Here is a 24,161-nt window from a genome sequence, read left to right on the forward strand (position 1 = left end):
TTAAAATCCAGATTACCACTACTTCCTGTGCAAAATGCAAAGAAAACACATTTCATTGTGAAAGAGAGGTGATACAAAGAATGATTCTGCCAACAGTATCTTTCTCCTGAAACACTGCTTATTTCTACCATAACACTTATTAAAGGTTTAACTAATATTTATAAACATAACTCAAATGTTAGATGATCCTCAGATTCAGTAACCACTTCCTTATCACTCTTTGGAAGAGAAAAAGAACAAGCTTGTGTGCCAACTCAACTGTGATCCTAAAACTGGGTTTTTGCCTTATTTTTACTATTTACTGATTATGTGATCCAAAGTGAAATGCATACATTTACTGCTCCCTAGTTTCTCCTCTGCTAAGTAAAGATACCAATTACACCTTATTTACTGTTATTTTTAGAGTTCTTTGGGATAATATATGTAAGGTGCCACAAATCACGGTGCCAAGTCCATGGTATGGGGCCTGCGGATATTTTCCTTTCCTCCATTTTTATTTCTTTCATCACTAATACCAAGCATGGTGTCAGTGCATGGCAAGTGTGAGACTGTTTATTTCGCTTATTGTATCCAATATACTCCCAAATTTAATAGCATTAAGTGATGATAACTTGTATTTTGTTCATGAGTCTGTGACCCAGGCTTAGTGAGGACAGCTTGTCTGTTTCCACTCCATGTCAGCTAGAATAGCTCCAAGGCTAAAATCTTTTGAAGATTCTCTCACACACCTGCTGAGCCTTTGATGCTAGTTGTCAGCTTGGACCTCTGCTGGGACTGGGCCAGGGTCTTACAGTTGGCATCATATGAGGATGCTTGGCTTCCTCAAAGCATGGCCAATAGGTTCCAAGAGAGACTGTCCCAGGAAGGAATCAAGGGGAAGCTAAGTGATCTTCTCTGACCTATCCCGGAAGTCCTGCAGCATCACTTCAGCCAATGCCACCAATCACAAGTGAGTAACTCTGGCTGGCCCATATTCAATGATAGGAGATGAGAAATCAACTTGGGGGGAGATGGTGTCAAATAATTTACACACTTATTTGAATCCATTCATTGCTGCCAGTATCTATATCAGCATGATGTGTTGAATACAAAAATAAACTTATTTGAGCATTGAGAGCAGGAATAGAATACACTTAAGGGATCCATAGAAATAAAGTGAAAACAAAAAAACAAAATCAAAACATACACCTAGACCAGAATTCCAAAGAGCCAGGTACAAATTCCAGATGTCCTCAGCTAAAGACTGATAAGGCTTTAGCTATGAACAAGTCAATTCACTTTAGAGCCTCAGTTTCCCCATATCTAAAATAAGGAAATGAGAATTACACAGCCAATCCATGATTTTTTCATATTCAGAAGAGGTGACTTGTGAAAAGACATTAAAAAGAAGAAAGATGCTGCCCTTGCAGTGGAATTGAAAGAGCAGATTACCCTCATTTGACTTAACATTAATGTTTCCATTCTAATATGTCAGATTTAGTTTCACCTCCAGGCAATACAAACTCTTTGTTCCTTGATTTTTTTCTGTTCAAGAAATGAATTAAAATGAATGCCACTACTTTTATCTAGTTGCACAAAACATATTAAGTTCCTGAAGCAAGATGATTTGCAAGTATCTGTGGTATAATATATACTACTACTATAGTGATGTACCTTATATTCAGTCATGTATTTCAAGAAAGTAATCGCAAGTGACATTTCATAATCTAAGTTTGTCCCGTTTTGAAAAAATGAATTCTAGTGTTGTAGAAAATGTCAAGAAACATCAAAGGAAATATGAGCTGTTTAAATTCCCAAGAATCCCCAAACTCAATATCTTAAACAAAAGGGATAACTGATAGGTGCACTTTGAGCTATTTTTTCTGTTTATTAATATATTTTGTATGGAGCACATTTTTAAAGAGGGGTTTCATAAAGCACACCTGGCTCACACAGGATATGCAGTATCTATTATCTGCATAACTATCACTACACACATAAGCACGGCACAACACATTCAGGATATCAGGGACAACACACAGGGACCAGGCACAAGCTGCAGTGCCCAGGCAGGTTAGGCAATGTACAGGCACAAGACCTGCTGTCCAGCAGCACCATGACAACCACATGGAATCCCTAGCAACCTCAAGATTATAATTTTCAACCTCTGAGACTGAAAAGCAACAGCTTCTTCTGCCAAGGAGCCAAGCCAATTTGCCATGTCAACCACCAATGATGAGGCTGAAAGCTGACAAGCCATCGAGTAAGTAAGTCCGCACCTGTGGTTCTGGCTGAGTATTGGCTAAGGTCAGGCCTGAAGACCAACCAAACTCACAGCCCACCCAGATCTGATAGGAGACAAGGCCAATCAAGCTCTATGCCTTCTCTCTCTCTCTCTCTCTCTCTCTCTCTCTCTCTCTCTCTCTCTCTCTCTGTCCCCCTCTCCCTCTCCCCCAAATTATCATACATTGGTTTAAAATACTGTAATTATGTGAAGTGTTAATAAATAAAGAACCTCTCTTGGTCATAATTGCAATTAACATCTTGAAAGGGCTAAGACTGCATTTGGGTTGTTTTCCATGTATGTAAATCATACTATTACTTTTTCATGAAATTGCATTTGGTCACCTTTATCTGGAATGTCTCACCTTTTAATTTTTAATACACTTGATGGTTCTTTTTCATTTCATTCTTGTGTCTATTTATATGATAAAATTCTCTTAATTGGGAATTAATTGAAATGTTTATGAACCTATAAAGGAAAGCCATCTACATACCTGGCTGCACTAGAGTATAAATCACCTCAACAGAAAACATGATAAAGAAAATTCAAACAAAAGTCAGAGCCTAGCATGAGAATTTTTTTTTTTTTTTTAGTAAACCCTTCTACTTCCAGGCTACAGTCCCAGACCTATTTTATACTTTTTATTTGGAAACAGGCTCTCTTAAGTCAGGGCGGCTGGCTTTGAACCTGTGTGATCCTCCTATCTCTGCCTCCCAAGCACAGGGATTACAAGCTTGTGCCACCAAGCCTGGCTAACATGAGATTTTGTTTTGTGTGTGTGTGGTACTGGGGTTCCTGGAAGCCCTTCTACCTCTGGGCTACGCTTCCAGACCTATTTTTATATTTTTTTTAAATTTGGAAACAGGGCCTCTTAAGCCAGCACAGCTGGCTTTGAACCTGAGAGTTCCTCCTGTTTCCGCCTCCCAAGTGCGGGGATTACAAGCTTGCGCCACCACTCCCGGCTTAGCATGAGAATTTTTAAGCATAAAATATAAAGAAAATTTTAACTCATCCTATATAAAATGTCACCAAAAGTGAATGAAGGAAAAAAGTTAAAATCGGGCATAGAATACAAATGAGAAATTCATGAAAAAGAAAATCCAAATTGTAAACACAGAGAAATATACCCATTATTACTAGGTACCAGACATTAAAGCAATAATAAGATGCTAGTTCATACCCACTCAACAATCTGAGTTCTAAAAGCTGCCAAAACTTAACATAGCCCACTTTAGCCAGAGCTGAAAAATTTTGAAAGTTCTCATGTACAGTTAGTTTGCAATATATTTCAGAGTGTCAGGTAAGAATAAAAATAAATTAACATTTTAAGAAAAACCTTTCACTAGTAACTGCATCTGTTATAATCATTTGCTCAATAAAAATTCACTAGGTGCATTCTATATGACAGAATTCATATCAAATGACACCTAGGACTGAGATAACATGGCTTTTATAGTGAGATAACCTGTGAAGAGAAAATTAAATGACATAGAACACACAACAAAAACTCAAAAAAGGTGTAATGAATAAATATTTTCTGATGTTTTGAACTAGCAGTTAGAAGTGTTGGAAATCATTGTACACAAGTCAGGTTATGATCAGTTATGAAATCAGTAGTGTATAAGTGTGTAAATTTTGGAGATATAATAAGTACTACGTGCTCTCCTGTTCTATAGGATAAATTATTTTAAGAAATGGGGTTCTTGTATCTGGGAAAATAATGTCCAATGACAGCTTAAAATATGAATTCACAATGTGTTATAACTCAAACTACTTTTATGGAAGTGAAGTGACGTGTTCTCTAAAAGCGTGTTAGCCCACTCAAAGATCATCACAAGTGAACCGAATGATATTAGCGCCACAGTTACCGGATAGGGAGTTGTGAAGCCAGAGAGCAGAATAAGGTAATAAACCTAAAATAATTTAATATAATTATTAATTAAGTTATTAATAATTTAATAATATAACATTATAATGCATGCTTAGAGTGTATAACTAAGTTAATAAAATATATCTACTTCACCCTAAAATGGAAAAACATAATCCTAATACAGTTTTTTTGTGTGTGTGCATGTGTGTATTTTTTCACCTAGAAAAGCAGAGGATAGACTTTGCTGGGGATATATTTAGACACATCTTGTATGTCTAGCTTTAAAACCCAGTGGCTCCTCACTGCTGAAAGGACAAAGTTCAAGTCACTTTTGAAAGCATACAAGATTTTTAGAATCTGACTTTTACCTAACTCTCCCACTTTTGTATTTTACTTTCCTTTAAAGTTCAGTAATGCAGAACTATTTGAGGTTCTCTTTAAGGCTTGGACTCTCTCCCTGCTATCCTTTTGCCCTGTCTTTTCTGGCTCAAGGGACTTCAAAGCTTCAAATCTTAGTCATGCCTCCTGTTTGAGAAATTCCCTGAACAGAAGCACTTACCACTTCTTCCTTTTATTGCAAAGCATCTTTTTCATACCTATTACATATTATTACATTATAATTTTCTCTAAAAGTTTCACATTTTGGATAAGAGTGCAAGCTCCAGAGTCAGGCAGGCAGAGATTAACATTCAGGCTTTGTATTTTTTTTTTTTTTTTGCCAGTTTGGGGATGGAACCCAGGCAACTTAGTGAGGCTGTGGGTAACTTAGTGAGAACTTGTTTCCATATAATAAAATAAAATAAAAAGAGCTGAGGTTATAGCTTGAAGGCAGAATGCCCATGTCCATCTCTAGTGACACAAACACAAATTGAAATAGATTGCACTATGATGAGTAATATGTACATTCCAGAGTACATCAGGCAGGGCCTCTCTGTCTCTGTTAAAACACAAATATACACTCTGAGGAAGTGTGGTGAGAGGCTTACCTGTCCCAAAGTTGGGATCTATTGGCCACAGTACCAGTTGAATAAGTAGGACCTTTGAGAAACAAAGGATTATTAACCAATGGTTCAAGGAGGTATGGATCAAATAGAATCTGAGAAATTCTGATGATAATAGGAAAGATGGCAAAATACCCTTTTTCCAATACTTTTAGATAAATACATATTTATCTAAAAGTTTGTAAGTGTGGTTTTTATAATATTGACACTGACTTAATTGAGAGGGTCAAAAGTACTCTGAAACTGTAATTTTTCCCTCATAGGTGACCAAATTATTGAGCAGTCTAGTTTAATTCTGGCAAACATTTTCCCAGGAAGGGTTACTAATATTCCCACTGGACAAACTGGAGGAGCCACTGAAGGCCAGATAGATATTCTACAGTAAGTAAATTGACATTGCCGTTTATCATGGGTCCCTTGAGAGTTTAGTCAGCATTGAATCCACAGAGCCAATAAGCCCTGGTAGAGCTCAGAAAAATTGAATTTCGGTATCTGTAAGACAGAGTAGTTCCTGAAGTAAAAACACATACAACAAAACCAATGGTCTCCTTCACACCCGACTTCCTCTCCTCCAACTTTAGGAAATCACTTATCACTGTCATCATCATCATCCTGGTTTAACTAAACACACACTACTACCCTACTACCTCCACTATGTGTACTATGGATATGACTTCCAGTGCTGAGCGTCTGTAATAAGTGACTGTTTGGAACAGAGAGGAAGTACAAAGTGTCTAAGGCCAGGTACTCAAGAAAATACACTGCAATAGAAATTCTCTTAACCCTGTACTCTCAGTACTTGGTGTGGTGAGACAGGAGGATCACAGGTTCAAGGACAGCCTTAGCAACTTAGCAAGACTCTCAGGAAGCTACTTCAAAACAAAAAATAAAAAGGACTGAAGCTTTGAAATAGAACCCTCACCCCTTGGTTCAGTCAATCATTCAATGACTACTCTTAAAAGTATTAGAGTGTGTTAAAAAAAATCACAATCCTCCCTATCCACTTAAAATCCTATGAGATCAAGTGTGCCCCACCCTTCCAGATCTCATGGTAAAATGGCAAAGCTAATGATTGTATTTTGTTTCTATAGTTATCAATTAGTCTCAAGCTCTTCCCATAGAGTAAAACAATGATAGCTTGCTTTGTTTTTCTTGCAGACAGTTACTCTCACAGCCTAGACAGTGAGCTCTCCATCATTACCACAGGTGCTTGCATAAAGACACAACAGCACAACTTCTTAAAAATTTCTGAAATTTTTCATTTTTGTTTAAAAAATAAAATTTGATTTATTTTTATCCTTTTTAAAAGGAACAACTCCACAGTGAGAGCCCCAAATTTCCAAACAGAAAGATTTTGAATAAAGTCACCATCAAATTCCATCCCTCTAAATGTTCTAGAATGCTTCACCTACTCTTAACAGGGGAGTATTTCTTATGAAATGGTAAGTCTTGCACAGAATTTATGTGAAGGTGAATAATACAGCTATCCCTAGAGCATGCTGCTTGCTTTCAGGGATCACACCTGGACTTTAGCCCTCCCCACATCACTGCACCCCGGATGAGGACAGTATGAACAGCTAGCGGGCCCCATCCCACTGAAACTTCAAAGTGGGTCCTGTTGTCAGTGTGGTCCCCTACCCTGTCTACTCTCCTGGAGCGATGTCCTAGAGAGAGAAACTTGCCTGCCATGCAGCTTCATGTCAAATTAGCATGTGGCATGGCATATGGAATGACTGCTCTCTCAGACTGAGAAGGGACAAGAAAAAGATTTTCAGAAAAGACACATCTCTCATAGAAAAGGCAGCTGCCCAATGCACAATTGTCTCCCAGTAGACTGGCACTGGCAAAGACAACTGTCTTGACGGAAAAGAACACTGCCAAGAAGCTGACCTTAGGGGGAAAGGGAGAAAGCAGAGCACGGTATTTACATTTCTTTGAAGTCTCTTTCAAGTTTTGAAAAACACTCCTAAAAAAATGCACTCAACTCTGACTTGAAATATATTTTCTGTTCTCTTAGAATGGTTTTGCGGTAGGGGATGAACTGAAAAAGATACATCTTTCACTCACTTTTGCCCACCCCTAATTGTCCACTCTTTTGCACAGACTGCCTTAAAATAAAGCTGTCCAGATTAGGATATTAAATATATGTATTTCTACTTTATTAACGGTTTCTCAGTTTAATAGCTTAGATTCTCTTTGAAACTATGCTAAACCTGTGATATATTTTGGTAGCCCACATACTCTGGAGAGCACTAATTCCCTCTGCTTCTTTATTTAATTTGTAACTATTGCTAAATATTTCATCCTTACAATCTTTATCACATGACTATTAGTAAAGAACACTTTGAAGATATTGTATACCTTCATGTGAGTTACTGGTTGCTACATGGCTTTTTATTTTAATCAACATGTAAAATCCAATCAACCAGAAGTCTTATACTATCTCAAAGGAATATATTTTTTTAATTTTTTTTGTGGTACCAGGGATGGAACCCAGGGGCATTCTTCCTCTGACCTACATCCCCAGCCTTATTTTTTATTCTTTATTTTGAAACAAGGTCTCACTGAATTGCAAAGGGCCTCACTAAGTAGGTGAGGCTGGCTGCAAACCATAATCCTCCTGTGTCAGACTCCCAAATGCTGAGATTAAAATCATGTGCTACCACACCTGGCTCAGGAATATATTTTAATATATCAAATATGGTCTCCTGTAGAGACTACCCATGGAAAGAACATACATACAAAACAATCAAAATATGTAAATATATAGATTATTAAAGAACATTCAGAAATAAAGTTCCTGTATACCCTTGACATATTCCTGCAATAGGGGCCCATAATCTCCCTCATGAGCCTTTCAGGAAAACTCTAGTTCATATAAACATGTGTAAGGGGCTTCTGTTCTTTTCTACCAAATGATGACTCTTTTCTATAGCATCTAATATGTAACACTCTAATTGTTTTGCTGGATAAACCTAGTTTTCAATACTGCAATCCTCTTGCCTTCATCTCACCAAGCAGAGTTTTACATGATAGTCTGTGACTTAATTATAAACTTATTCCTTGTCAAATATCTTGTGCTTGGTTTAACATGTGAAACACAGAAATTTAATTTAGATATACTGAATGATATTCAACTTCAGTATCTGACCCTTTCAAGTTGCCCTAATATATATACAAATTTGTTTTTGCTAACTAATTAGAACTCTAAACAAGTCATTTTATCAAAATATTAAGCACCATAAAAACCAGTGTCATTTTTTTGTGTGTGTTACTGGGGTTCCTGGAAGCCCTTCTACCTCTGGGCTACACTCCCAGACCTATTTTATACTTTTTATTTGGTAACAGGGTCTCTTTAGCCAGCGAGGCTGGCTTCAAACCCGAGCCATCCTCCTGTCTTCGCCTCCCAAGCGCGGGATTACGAACCTGTGCACCATGCCTGGCAAACCAGTATCGTTTTAAGTGTCTATATTCTCCTCATCAATCACTAATCAAGGTCATCTCTATTCATTCCACTGATTCTACCTAAATATATGAAACAGTTGGCCAGAGAGAAATAAGACTCTGATTCATAAAATATACTTCATATATAAGAAGACATGTGCTCAAATCCCAGTTCTGCTGCTCCTTATTCTTTGGTATTCTTAAGTTACTTAAGGAACAAAGTCTCAATTTTCTTGTTTGTAAAATCAGAATATTATCTTTTGTTTTGGAGTTTTTGTCAGAATCATGAATCAGATTACATTAAGTTAATCAAAATGATATACACTTGCTTGAGCAAAAGAGGATAATTTAAATGGAATGGATGAGCACATCAGCCATGAAGTCTGCCCTGGAGAAAGCATGAAGGAGATGAGACATGTAAGTTTTTTAATCTCTTAGTCAAAGAGAAATATTTTTCATGCAACATAGTTCTAAAATGCAAACTGCCAATTTCAAACAACTAGCAATTTGTTTCAGTTTGATGGAAAACCTGACTGCATTAGATTTAATAAGAAGTGGTCAATTGATGTCCTACCTTGGAAGCTCTCAAAGAATATACTGGAGTATATGAAATATCCATCTTACTGAATTCAGTATATAATGCTCAAGATTTTACAGTAGTGTTTTTCAAATTACATTGCCCTTCGCCTCTCACTTATTACTGGTATTCAGTCACATTTATGAAATTATTATTTATTTCTTTATTACTATTAAAAATACAGCTGCTGAGCCTTTGAAGTTCTGATAACATATCATGTTCCTTATAATGGTTTTTTCAAACTTCCTTCTTTTCTCAAGTCCACTATTTATTTCTTCCTCTTCATTTGTAGCAGAGACCCAGTTTCCGCTGTCACTCTTGAAATTAACTTTATATGAGATGAATATATCTTTTTTCTACTTTTCCACATGAAAGCATTTCTTTATATATAAAATTACTCATATTTTGAGCAATCTCTGAAGATAAATAAATTTTCTCTAATTTAGGACTAAATATTGAGATCTTTGTCTAGATGTCACTAATATATACTCAAAACCTTTATTATACTCACTTTCATAATCCCTGACTTGATCTAAACTGCCTTTCTGTCATTTAAATCAACATTGGGTCTTGTCAGCACTAACAAACTTTCTTAAATCTTGGTTGGAAAGAAAGGATCGCAGGTGGTCTATACCCATTGGGCAAACTCCATACACATTGGACAAACCTGGGAAGAAAATCTGGTCAAAGAGAGAAATGTTTGGGGACAATGTTCTTGAAAACAGACTGACCAAGCTTCTTGTTGGTATTTGCTAAAATACTTCTAAAGGAACATCTGTCCTCTACTTGGTTTGGAATTACACTACTTTGATCTGCTAGATCTCTAAACATGATGATGGGTAGCAGTGTCCTGGGAAGCATCTGCTGGCTGCTACAAACTACATTGCTCTGAAATATAATTTGTTATAATTATCAAAATATAAAATTATTATAGTATAAAACAGAAATTTCCAGCTGGGCATGGTGGCACATGCTTGTAATCCCAGCATTTGGGAGGCTGAGACAGGAGGATAATGGTTCGCAGACAGCCTCAGCTGCTTAATGAGGCCCTTTTCAACTTAGTGAGATCCTATTTCAAAATAAAGAATAAAAACTTAGGCTGGGGGCATGTAGCTCAGAGGTAGAATGCCCCTGGGTTCCATCCCCAGTACTGAAAATAATAATAATTGAAAAAACAGAAATTTCTGTAATCAAAATAAAATAATATCCTTTCTGATGCCAGGTGAACACTTATAATCCCCATGCTTGGGAAGTGGAGACAGGAAAATTGCGCAATTTAGAAGCCAGCCATGCTGACTTAAGGGACCCTGTTTCCAAATATAAAAGTATAAAAATAGGTCTAGGAGTGTAGCCTGGAAGTAGAAGGGTTTTCAGGAACCCCTGAACCACACACACACACACACACACACACACACACACACACACACACAATACTACTCTTTCTGAAAATTACCTCATGTATACATAGCTCAGATATCTCATATGTTAAATTATGGCTGGAATGCATTTTGGTATAGGAAATTCAGACCTGGAAAGCCAGATTAAGTGTTTCTAATACATTTTCTTCTTTCCCTATGACTTTATAATTATCTATATTCTTTACACCAAAGATCTGCAAATTATAGCCTAAGAACTTTAAAAAAATTCCAAAAAATATAATGAAGAGAACTTTATGACACAGACTATGTGTGTCTTTCAAAATCAAAAATATATTTTTTGCCTGGCCATTTATGAAAAAATTATTTTCACCTTCTGCTTCATGTTATAAGTCAATGTTGTAAGTAGGATCTCTGAAGTTAGTATACCTTTCTAGACTACATGGTCCTTTGTGCTTTTTTACATGCTATCCTCATTAATCTTCTCAAAGGCAGCAGCCAGAGCTAGATGTACCCATGAATATTATTACCTTATTTACCCAGTAGATTCAATCCTGAATATATAGTCATTTGATTTTCAAGAAAGATGTCAAAGCAGCCAATAATTAGAGAAATCTTTTCCACAACTGAACTGGAATAAATGATTGCAATGGTTACTTTTATGTGTAAACTTGATTGGTCCATGGTATGCTCAGCAGGTGGTCAGAGAGTTTTCTGTGCATGCCTGAAGGTTTTTCTTGATGAAATTAACTTTTGAATTGGTAGAATGAGTGAAGAAAAGGTCTTATCCAATAAACTGAAGACAGGAAGAGAACATAAAGAATAAGATAAAACACTTTCTACCTGTCTGATCACTGAGCATACTAAGCACAAGTCCCCTGCCTTATGCCAGAACTTACATGTTGGCTTTCTAATTCCCAGGACTTCAAACTCAAACTAGAATAGCACTGCTGGGTGTTCAGCCTGCTGACTATGGAGGATCTTAGGACTTCACAGCCTTTATAATTCTTTTTTTTAAAGTATCATTCACAATTTTATTTTTCTGTAAAAATATTTTATTAAGTTTTATCTATTTCAAACTTAGTAGGTATTTTTGCACAAATTATTTATTACTAACTTTCAACTATTCCGTATAGTTTTTGAAATTCCCCTTACTGATTATTCTGTGATCCAGTTACTTAATACTTATCTAATATCTATCTAAATTCTTGGTTTCGTTTCTCTGTAGAAACTAACAATATAATTCTTCAAAAAATAACTTTGGGAAAAATGTATTTTGAGCTCAACTTCAAATGATATGCAAAAAATACATCAAGATTGATCATAATCATAAGCACAAAAGGTAAAGCATAGGTGGTGGTACATGCTTGTTGTCGGTCGCAGTGACGACTCTTACACAATCTTCCTCAAGCAGTTTTATTACCCCAGGTTCTTGTACAGTTCCCGTAGATCTTCTCCATCTTCTCCCCCATCACTCCACCAACCCTCTTAGCTCCCGCCCGCTAGGGCATGCGCGCTTTTTAACCTTCTCCTGGGCGGGCAGGTGGTAGCACGAGGCGCTGCGTCACTAATCATCCGTAAGGCGCCTGATAGGGCTCACTGCGCAGGCTCAGGGCACCGCCAGCCTCGTGAGCCTCGTGACTTGGCTGCAAGCCCAGGCGCCATCTTGAGTCCATGCTGGCAACAAGCCTGGGTGCCACCTCGGTCCTGCCGAGTGGGCCCCGACATATCTCCCTTTTTGTTTTATTAAAATAAGGCTCGGGATCGTGCCTGTCTTAGGTTGCCGACCCTCAAGGACCATTCTTACCCGTCATTGGGAGAACAATAGCATGATTGTTTCCCTGTCTTAGGTTGAAAGGTCCCGGGGACGATCTTACCCGTCACTGACTACCGATCCAGCATACTGAGCCGTACATGGGGAGATAAGCCAGCTTCAAGGGCTGCCAGAGCTTGCACCAATATGCGCTGTTGTTGCAGTGTGCGTTGTCGAGTTCGCCTGATATATCCAACCATGAAACATCATGCTACCACCAGCAAGAATGCCCAGAACGCCATGCCACCCCAGTCTTTTAAAAAACCCAATGTTCCGTGTATTAAGTCCATTCATTGTTGTACTGTGGCGACTTCCACGCGGGTAGAATTAATTGCAGCGATGGATGCTCATAGCTCAATCATGGTGTGTTCAAATTCACGGCTCCAAGTTCCTAGAAGCATCTTGCTTAATTGACGAAACAAATTGCCTGCATGGGAGAAATTCTGATACTGCACATACGTTATACATATAGTCCAGATAATTGAGCTTGCTGAGCCATGCCAGCAGCCACATGTGAGGATAGAGCATTCATAGTGGCTGCAATAACTGCCACGGCCACAGAGGCCACAATTACAGCAATAAGAGCAGAAATTCCAAAGTCTCCAAGGGTGCATAGAAGCATAGCAGAAAGTCAGAAAACAGGTATCAATAAAACAACCTAAACTATCATTAACCAAGGTAAAGGAAGAGGGAAAGTAGAAATAATTCCCCAAAGATCTTAAAGAAAACAACTCATCTCTACGGTACCGAGCAGCAGTTTCTTCCTTAGGAAACTTAACACAGAGCATATCTTCTAACATATATGCAAAAAACAAAAAACTTATTTTTTGACCCATTGTATATTTTTATAACTCTTACGTTAGGAACTAATCTTCTGACCTATCCTTTATTACTATTTACACATTAGGCGCCTTCATTTTCTATCTTAGTTTCTTTCTTCATTTTCTAAGTTTTTTTTTTTTTTTTTTTCCAACTAACCTCAGGTGTCTTCCATCTATGGTGGCGGATTAGGAGAGGGAGGGGGAGGAGCGGAAGGTTTAGGGCGTTTCATTTTTTCTATGAATTCTAACAGAGCTTCTTCCTTCTTAGAAATCTCTTTCGCTTTCAAATTTTCTAAAATGGCTGCTTTCACTTTAGCAACCTTAGACCTTTTCGTCGCAACACCTGCGAACCTTCACAGAGCTGTCCCTCGCTTATCCGCGAGCCTCGCTTATCCGCGAGCCTTATTTACTCCTATCTTGTCGAATCAGGACCAGCCCGATTCTCTAACTTGCTTACACTAAAAAATATCCTCCTTAATGGAGCCCCCTGTTGATCGGGGAAAATAACCCTCCGTAAACGGAGCCTCCTCCTCCCTTTTCGGAGTCAAAGGAGTACTTACCAGCCAGCTGCCCTGGACTGCCGAGGTTCTGATCAAAGCGAAGGTCCCCGTACGGGCCACCACTTGTCGGTCGCAGTGACGACTCTTACACGATCTTCCTCAAGCAGTTTTATTACCCCAGGTTCTTGTACAGTTCCCGTAGATCTTCTCCATCTTCTCCCCCATCACTCCACCAACCCTCTTAGCTCCCGCCCGCTAGGGCATGCACGCTTTTTAACCTTCTCCTGGGCGGGCAGGTGGTAGCACGAGGTGCTGCGTCACTAATCATCCGTAAGGCGCCTGATAGGGCTCACTGCGCAGGCTCAGGGCACCGCCAGCCTTGTGAGCCTCGTGACTTGGCTGCAAGCCCAGGCGCCATCTTGAGTCCATGCTGGCAACAAGCCTGGGTGCCACCTCGGTCCTGCCGAGTGGGCCCCGACAGCTTGTAATCCCAGCATTTGAAAGGGAGACGAGAGAATGGCAGTTCAAGGATAGCCTCAGCTACTTTAGCGAGGCACTTCACAACTCAGTGAGACCCTATTTCAAAAATAAAAAAGGACTTCCAGGAAGATAGTAACCCAGAGAAGCAGCACATACAGGTCCTGCTGACACCCGATCTCCATTGCCTCAAAAACAGTGTTCTTAAAAGGACACAAAATGATCACTAGCAAATTCAAAAAATGTTATATACTTCCCTGTGTCATTTCAGACCATAATGGAATGAAACTAGAAATCAACTATAAGAAGACCCAGAGAAAGAACATAAACATGTGGAGATTGAACACCATACTTCTGAATGAAGAATGAATTACAGAAGACTTAAGAGGCGAAATCAAGAAATTTCTAGAAAGGAATGAAAATAAAGATACAACATATCAAAACTTCTGGGACACTTTGAAGCAGTATTAAGAGGAAAATTTATAGCACTGAGTGCTCACATAAGAAAAACAGAAAATCTTCAAGTAAATATCCTAACAACACACCTCAAAGCCCTTGAAAAGCAGGAACAATTGAACCCCAAAGCCAGTAGAAGACAGGAAATTATTAAAATTAGAGCAGAAATTAACAAAGTAGAGAATAAAAAATACAGAAAATCAACAAAACCAAAAGCTGGTTTCTTGAAAAAATTAACAAGATAAACCACTAGCCAACCTAACTCAAAACAAGAATCAACCCAAATTATGAAGATAAGAGATGAAGAAGGAGACACTACTACTGACAGTGTAGAAATCCAGAGGATTATCAGAATCTTGACAAACTATATTCCAACAAGGTGGAAAATTTGGAGAAAATTGACAACTTTCTAGATAAATACAAACTTCATAAACTGTGGGATATGTACACAATGGAATTTTACTCAGCCATTAAAAAAAAAAAACCTCAATTACATTATTTTCAGAGAAATGGATGGAAATGGAGGACATTATGCTAAGCGAGATTAGTCAGTCACAAAAAATAAGAAACTAGATGCTTTCCATAATATGTGAAAGCTAAGGAGAAATGGGTCATAGAAGGTCATAGATGAAAAAGGAAATCCTATAGAGGAGCAAACAAGACAACCTAAATGAGAGGATGGGAGGGGAGAAGAAGGAAATTCACTAAAACACACAATGTACATAAACTTATCGAAGTCAACCACTAAGCCAAGCAAGACAAGGAGGGATTGATACGGAATGGGGTGGGGATTGGGTGGGGGTTAAATCAGTGATGTGTAAATGTATGTCCACACAAGTTTTTTACCCCAATATGATGTATGAATATAATGCACCAATAAAAATTTTAAAAGAAACAACACATAACAAGTAAAATATTTCTCATGTCAGCAATCGATAGGACACAATTTTTTGCATCCAAACTACTCAAAATATAAAATTGGGAGATGGCAACCAAGAAAAGCGGGGCTTAAGAGCCCCGCTAGCAACCAATCTCCATTACCACAAAATCAGCTCCTTTCATAGCCAGAAAACACCATCACCAGATAAACAAAAAAATCACCATGCTCCAGATAGAAAGCGGACTGAGAACAGAGCTCAGAGCCACAGAGGAGATACACCGGCCTCACGCCCGAGGACGCAGCAGCAGCGCTTTACTACTGGCGGCAGCAGCGGGTTCACCGGACGGCTACAGCAAGCCGAGGTGAGGCGCTGCGGAACAGCCAGGGATTATTCGGCGCAGGGAGCATCTAAAACTCCCAGTGGCTGAGCTCAGCACACACTGCAGGGACTCAGAATGGAACTCAAAACCAAGAAGAAATACGCCAGTCTCACAGCCGAGGGCATAGCAGCGGCGCCATTATGCCACCGGCGGCAGCAGCAGCGAATTCACCAAGGCCAGTACAGCTACATCTGCGTACTCAAGAACAGTGAGTCAAATTGCGGGTCACAGAGGAGAAATCCCACTACTGTACTCCCTGGGACTTGACCCAGTGGGGGAGTGGTGGTGGCAGAGATATCACACCATAGGAGAACGTGCATAGGAGAATGTGCAACCTGGCACCACCCATAGTATAAAGCAGCCTCTATCGACTCCCTGGGTTGGAGACTCTGTGATACAACCCAGTAAAGAAGTAGTGGGGTCTGAGATACTACAGACTCGAGATCCAGAGCACCTTAAGTGAAGTCATAGTGACCCAAGGGAAGAACCCAGAAAAGGCACAAACTTCCAAAATCATGGGAAAGAGGAATAACACTGAAGCAATGAATGTCCACAACCCCACAACATCAGAACCCGATAAAACAGAAAAGCAGAGATTTCTAGAAGATCAAATCAGGAAAATAACTGTAGAAATAATAGAGGTGCTTCGAAAAGAATTCAGAGAGAGCCAAAAAGAGATAAAGGATGCAATTAATGAAGTAAAGGCCTCAATTCAAAGCACAAACAACCGATTAAACCACATGGAGAACAGAATCTCGCTTTTAGAAGATGATCATTCCAAAAATGAATGCATAGTTTCTAATCTAGAAAAAAAAATCCGACAGCAGGAATCTGACATTGAAGAGATATGGGCCCCTTTTAAGAGAGCTAACCTAAGAATAATTGGAATAGAGGAGGGAAAAGAAAGTGAAACCAAAGGGATCAACAATCTCTTCAAGGAAGTAATAGCAGAAAATTTTCCAAACATAGAGCAAGAGGTTGATACACAGATCCAGGAAACTTATAGAACTCCCTATAGACAGGATCGGAGAAGAGGATCCCCACACCACATAATTGTCAAAATGACCAATGTGGAAGCCAAGCAGAGAATCTTAAAGGCAGCAAAAACAAAGGGCCAAGTGACATTCAGAGGCAAACCAATTAGAATCACTCCAGACTTCCCAAACCAAGTTATGAGAGCCAGAAGGGCTTGGAGTAACATATTCCAAACTCTGAAAGAAAACAACTTCCAGCCCAAAATTTCCTACCCAGCAAAACTTTCTATCAAATTAGATGGAAAAATAAGAAGCTTCCATGACAAACAGAAACTGAAGGAATTTATGTCTTCAAAACCAGCACTAGAGAAAATACTCAAAGAGATTAACTACAAAGAAGAAATAGGTAACACACACCAGAACCAGAGAAACAAGATTTTCCATCCAACAGACAACTAAGATTGGTTATCTGTGGAGATTCATTATTTATGTTAGTCTTTTACCTATCTCTAAATTGTTGTTAACTTTATTGTTAACTTTATTGTTAATTTTATTGTTAACTTTATTGTTGTTAACTTTAGGATTTCTAGTTGGAATATTAATATACCTTCAGATATAGCATTTGGAAATTTTTTCTCCAATTCTATTAGTAACTTTTAACTCTATTTACATTGTCTTTGGATATACAATTTTTTTTTATTTTTTAGGGAGTTTGTATACTCTTCTGTTGCCCTGTGCCATTGAAATCATATCCAAGAAATCACTGCCAATTTCAATGTTGTGAGGTTTTATGACCCAGATTTTCTTCTAAAAGTTTATAGTCTTAAGATTTATATTTAGGTCTTTTATCTATTTTGAGTTAATATTTGTATATGTTGTTAGGTAAGGGTCCAATTTTATTCTTTTCCATGTAATTATTATTTTTCAACAATATTTAGTTAAAAGATTATTATTTCCAACACCAAAAGTTCATGGAAACCTCGTCAAAAATAACTTGATAATGTATGGAAGAATTTATCTCTAGGCTTTTACTTAACTCAAAAGGTTTATATATCTGCCTTTATAACAGTACTACACTGTTTCAATTATTGTAGCTTTATATGGTTTGAAATCAGAAAATATACATCTTCTAGCTTTGTTCTTCTTTGAGATTGTTTTGGGTATCTAGAGTTCATATTCCATATCAGGATAGATTTTTTCTCAAAAATAAATAAATAAATGTATGATAGTTTCACCTAAAAAAAAAGAAAAAAATATTCTCTGGTAAGAAAGAAAGCATAAAGAAATATTGAAATGTTATCTTTAAGTCATCAAAAGCTTGGTATCAGACAAATGAAACTGTTATGTGAGATTATCAATGTTAATATTGGATAAATTGCTATAATACTAGGTGTCAACCACTAAGCCAAGCATGGGAAGGAGGGATGGGGAGGGAACGGGGTGGGGATTGGCTAGGGGCTAACTGGGCGATATGTGCATGTATGTCTACAAAATTATTTTCTTTATACCACTGTGATGTATGAATACATTGCACCAATAAAAATAAATTAAAAAAATAAAAAAATAAAATTGGAATACTCTTGAATAAATAAATAAGCCACAAAACACCACAACTTTAAAAGGAACAAAAGCAGCAGATAAAGAAAGCTAGAAGACCAATCAGAGAGCAGAGAAGAGATCTGCCTGCCTCATGGCCACGTGTGCCACAATGGTGATACCATCTTGCCTCACTGCATCTGACTTCAGAGAATAAAAGGAAAACAACCAAGGATATGAGGTAGCACCTACAGATCATCAGAACTATAAACCATCAGTTTCTCCTGCACAAATACCAGCTACAACTTGCAGCAGTGGCAGCGGTGTTCATCACACCCTCCAGAGATCCAGAATGGAAAAGAAACCTCCAAACCTCCAAGATATGGGCACCATAGCAGTACCATCTTGCCTCACTCCACTGGACTCCAGAGATGAACAGGAAGACAACCAGGGACTTGTAGTAAGCAGCTGTAGATTGTTGGAATTGTAAACCATCAGTTCCTTTCACGCAAACACCTGCTACATCTAGCAGCAGTAATGGCCAAGTTCACCACACCCTCCAGAAATCCAGAACAGTGTGCAGTAATGCCATAAGTGAAACCACATCCCAGTAAAAGTACACACAGCACAGCACTCCCAGGGACTTACACAGTCAATATAAACTCTCTGGGTTTGATATTTTGTGGTACAACCTGGAGAAGGTACAACCCGGAGTCTGCTGTTGGACATTGCAGAGGCTCAGACAGACTCAGGCTCTGCATCAGTAGAAAGTGTTGGGGAAAATCTATAACACTAGATCCAACAAGTAGGATCTCCAGGACCATCACAGACCAACCAATTGTGGTGAACAGGGAGAAGATTAGACCAGATTAGTTCTAGCTGTGCAGAAAAGAGAATCTTAGATTGAGTTTATTCTCAGAGTCATCTGCCATAATTGGAGGCAGGGAGAGACTGAGACTCCACATCTGTGGAAAGTGTGGAGGGCAATCTATGCTTAACACTAGATGCAGCCCAATTGATACTAGTCATATGCATAGACTGAGAAAGACTCAGAGAACCAGTATTGAAGCAGGAAAGTGGCACTTGGTGTGGCACTTGGTGGCACTTGGTGTCTGCATAGAGAGAGTCTACAGAGGCCCAGTAGGGTTATTTTGTTTTTGGGGTGTGTGTGTGTGTGTGTGTGTGTGTGTGTGTGTGTGTGTGTGTTTGTATGGTTACTCTATTCTCAACCCCTCTGACATGCCCCTTCCCTTGTACATACCTACTCTCTTCTCTCCATCCATTTTCTTTTCTCTCTCTCAATTTGCCTTGTATTAAATCCACTTCATATCACTATACTAAAAACTCTACATTGGTTACTATAAAAGTACTAAATATTCACTATCTCTAATCTTTGCTATATACTACCTTATCAAACTCATAGTCTCATGCTATTTGATCCTATCTGTGGGTTTACCCTATTCCTGCATTTATGACTTCACTTCCCTCCTCATTCAACCTTCACTGTTAAATACAACAAAGCTTGCCCTTGGATACAGCAGGTGACACCAGAAAATAAGAGAAATCTACTAAAAGCAGCAGATACAAGCTCCAGGAATCATGGAAAGGAAGAATAACAAGGAAATAATGAGCTCCCACAATCCAACAATAACAGAACCTGACAACAGAGAATTGCAGACATCTCCAGAAGGCCAAATCAGGAATGTAACTGTAGAAATAATACAGGACTTCTGAAAAGGTAAAGAGCTAGAGCAAGGTCACCCATACCAATGGAACTCGAGAATAAGCAGGAGTAGCAACTATGATATGAGACAAGTTAGACTTCAAGCTCAAGCTTATTAGAAGAGACAATGCAGGTCATTTTTTACTGGTAAAAGGAAAAATCCAGCAAGCAGAAATGATAGTCAACATTTATTCCCCAAACACATGTGCATCTACTTTCATGAAGCAAACTCTTTGTAAAATTAAATCACACAAGTCCCAATACAATAATACTGAAAGATTTTAACACCCTTCTCACACATTAGACTGATCTTCTAGACAAAAGGTCAGTAAAGATGCTTCAGACGTAAAGATCACCATCTATATATGTCTATTAGACACATATAGAATATCACACATCTACAGCAGAGTTCACATTTTTCTCAGCTGTTCATAGAACCTTCTCCAATATATATCACATCCTTGGATACAAAGTGAGCACTAGCAATTTCAAAAATGTGATATCCTTGCCAGGCGTGGTGGCACATGCTTGTAATCCCCACGCTTGGGAGGTGGAGACAGGAGGATCACACAGGTTCAAAGCCAGCTGCACTGGCATAAGAGACACTGTTTCCAAATAAAAATATAAAATAAGTCTGGGAGTATAGCCCAGAGGTAGAAGGGTTTCCAGGATCCCCAGTACCACACACAAAAAAAGTGATATCCTTATTTGTGTCTTTTCAGAACATAATGGAATGAAACTAAAAATCAACTATAAGAATACCCAGAGAAACCACATAAACATGTAGATACTGAACCCTACACTGCTGAATGAAGAATAGGTCACTGAATAAATAAATGGTGAAATCAAGAAATGTCTAGAAACAAAAAAAGATATATAACATATCAAAGCCTTTGGGACACTTTGAAAGCAGTACTAAGAGGAAAATTTATAGCAATGAATGCCCACATAAGAAGAACAGAAAATCACCAAATAAATAAACCTAATGACATACTTCAAAACCCTTGGAAACCAAGAAAAGTCTAACCTCAAAGCAGGGAATTATTAAAATCAAAGCAGAAATCAATGAAGTATAGAATAAAACATACAGAAAAATCAACAAAACCAAAAGATGGTTTCTCAAAATAATTAACTATATAGATAAGCTACTAGCCAACTTAACCAAAGAAAGAGAATCAACCCAAATTAAGGAGATGATAAGAGATTAAAAAGGTGATATTATCACTGACAGTGTAAAAATCCAGAGGATTATCAGAAACTACTTTGAAAAACTATACTTCAACAAAATAGAAAATCTGGAAGAAATTGACAACTTTCTAGATAAATTAAACCTTCCTAAATGAGCCAAGAAGATACAGAAAATGTAAACCAACCAACAGCAATCAAAGATATTAAAATATCAATAAAGAGCCTACCATCAAAGAAAAGCCCAGGACCAGATGTTTTCCCAAGTGAATTTTATAAAACCTTTAGAGAACAGCTATTCCTGATACTTCTTAATCTATTTTATGAAATAAAAAGAAATGGAGCTCTCCCAAATACATTCTATGAAGCTAAAATCACATTAATACCAAAACCAAATGAAAACAGCTCCAGGAGGGAAAACAACAGGCCTATATCTTTGATGAACTTGGGTACAAAACTGTTAAACAAAATATAACCAACACCCATTCAAAACCATATCAATAAAGTCATACACTATGCCTAAGTAGGGTTCATCCCGGGGTTGCAAGGGTGGTTCAACCTTCAAAATTAATGTAATTCATCACATAAACAGAACCAAAGACAAAAATGACATGATCATTTCAGTAGATGCTGAAAAAGCATTTGACAAAATCCAACATCCCTTTATGCTAAAAGCACTCCAGTGAATCAGAATAGAAGGAACATACCTCAACATCATAAAGGCAATCTACAATAGGCCCACCACAAATATCAAATTAAATGAAGAAAAACTGCAATAATTAACTCTAAAAACAGGAACAAGACAAAGATGTCCATTAACACCACTTCTTTTCAATATAGTACTTGAGACTCTAGCCAGAGCAATAAGGCAAGAAAAGGAAATCAAAGGGGTACAAATAGGAAAAGAAGAACTAAACTTTCACTATTTACAGATGACATGATACTATACTTAAAAGATCCCAAAAACTTAACCAAAAGGCTTATACAACTGATCAAAAAATTCAGCATGATGTCTGGATACAAAATTAATTTAAAAAAATCAAAAGCTTTCCTATATACCAACCATAAATCCACTGAGAAAGAAATTCAGGAAACACTGTCACTCAGTATATTCCACAAAAATAAAATACTTAAGAATAAACTTAACCAAGAGGTAAAAAGCCTCTACAGAGAAAATTAAAAAATGTTGTAAAAAGAAATAGAAAAGGGCCTTAGAAGATGGAGATATCTTTCATGTTCATGGATATGCAGAATAAACATCATCAAAATAGCCATAATTCCAAAAGTGATGTACAGATTCAATGCAATACCCATTAAAGTACCAAGGTCATTCCTCACAGACACAGAAAAATCAGTCCATAAATTTTTTGGAACAACAAAAATCCCAGAATAACCAAAGTAGTTCTCAACAACAAAAACCATGCAGGATGAATCACAATACCTGATTTTAAAGTATTCTACAAATCCATAGTTATAAAAACAGCATGGTACTGGCACTATAACAGATACATAGACCAATGGCACAGAATAGAAGACTCAGAAAAAAATCCTCACACTTATAGCCAACTGATTTTTGAAAAAAGGGTCAAAACATACACTGAAAAAAAAGATAGCCTGTTCAATAAATGGTGTTAGCAAAACTGGTTAACCATATGCGTAGAAATGAAAATAAACCCCACTTTTTCACCCTGCACAGGAGTTGATTCATGATGGATCAAAGACTTGGAAATTAGAACAGAGACCTTGAGGTTCTTGAGATGACATAGGTCAAACACTGCAACACAAAGGCACAGGTAAAAACCTTCTCAACAAGATCCCAAAGGCAAAAGAAACTAAAAGGCAGATCAATATGTGGTTTTGAATGAAACTAAAGAGATTCTGAACAGCAAAAGAAACTATCAAGAACCTCCACTGAGAGCCAACAAATTAGGAGAAGATTTTTGCCACCTACTCCTCCAATAGAGGACTAACATCTAGAATATACAGAGAATTCAAGAAACCCAGTACTAAGAAAACAATCCAATCAAAAATTGGCGAGGGAACTAAATAGGCTCTTCATGAAAGAAGAAATTAACATGGTCAACAAATGCATAAAAATGCTCAACATCATTAGCAATCAGAGAGATGCAAGTCAACCCTGAAATTTCACCCAACTCCAATTACAATGGCAATCATTCAAAACACAACAACAAATGCTGGTGAGGGTATGGAGAAGTGGGAACACTACTACATTGTTGATAGGAATGCAAACAACCAAACTAATGCATGTGTATCTATATATTCATAGATACACAATTCAACATTGCCAAACTATGGAACCAGCCAAGATGTCCATCAACAGATGAATGAATTACAAAACTATGGGATATGTACACAATGGAACTTTATTCAGCCATAAAGAAAAACACAATTGCAGCATTTACAGGGAAATGGATGGAACTGGAGGACATTATGCTAAGTGAGATTATTCAGTTATAAAAAGTAAGAAATCAGATGTTCTTCCTCATATGTGAAAGCTAGGGAGAAAAATGGTCATAAGAGAAAATCTAGATAAAATAGATTATATTATAGATGAGCAAATAAGGAGACATAACTGAGGGAATGGGGGGGGGATTGTTCAGGATGTACATTAACAGATATATCAAAGTTAATCACTAAACCAAACATGATAATGAGGGGGGGGAGGAAATGAAGTGGGAATTGGGTGATGTGTGCATGTATTCCTCTACCATCTTGTATTCCATTAAGATGGATGGCTACAATGCACCAACAAAGAGTTAAAAAAATAGAAAATAAGCTGGGCATGGTAGTGCATGATTGTAATCCCAGCATTTGGAAGGCTGATATGGGAAGATGGCAGTTTGAGGACATCCTCAATTACTACT

Source organism: Muscardinus avellanarius, assembly GCF_963383645.1.
Source record: "Muscardinus avellanarius genome assembly, chromosome: 6".
Taxonomy (NCBI): Eukaryota; Metazoa; Chordata; class Mammalia; order Rodentia; family Gliridae; genus Muscardinus; species Muscardinus avellanarius.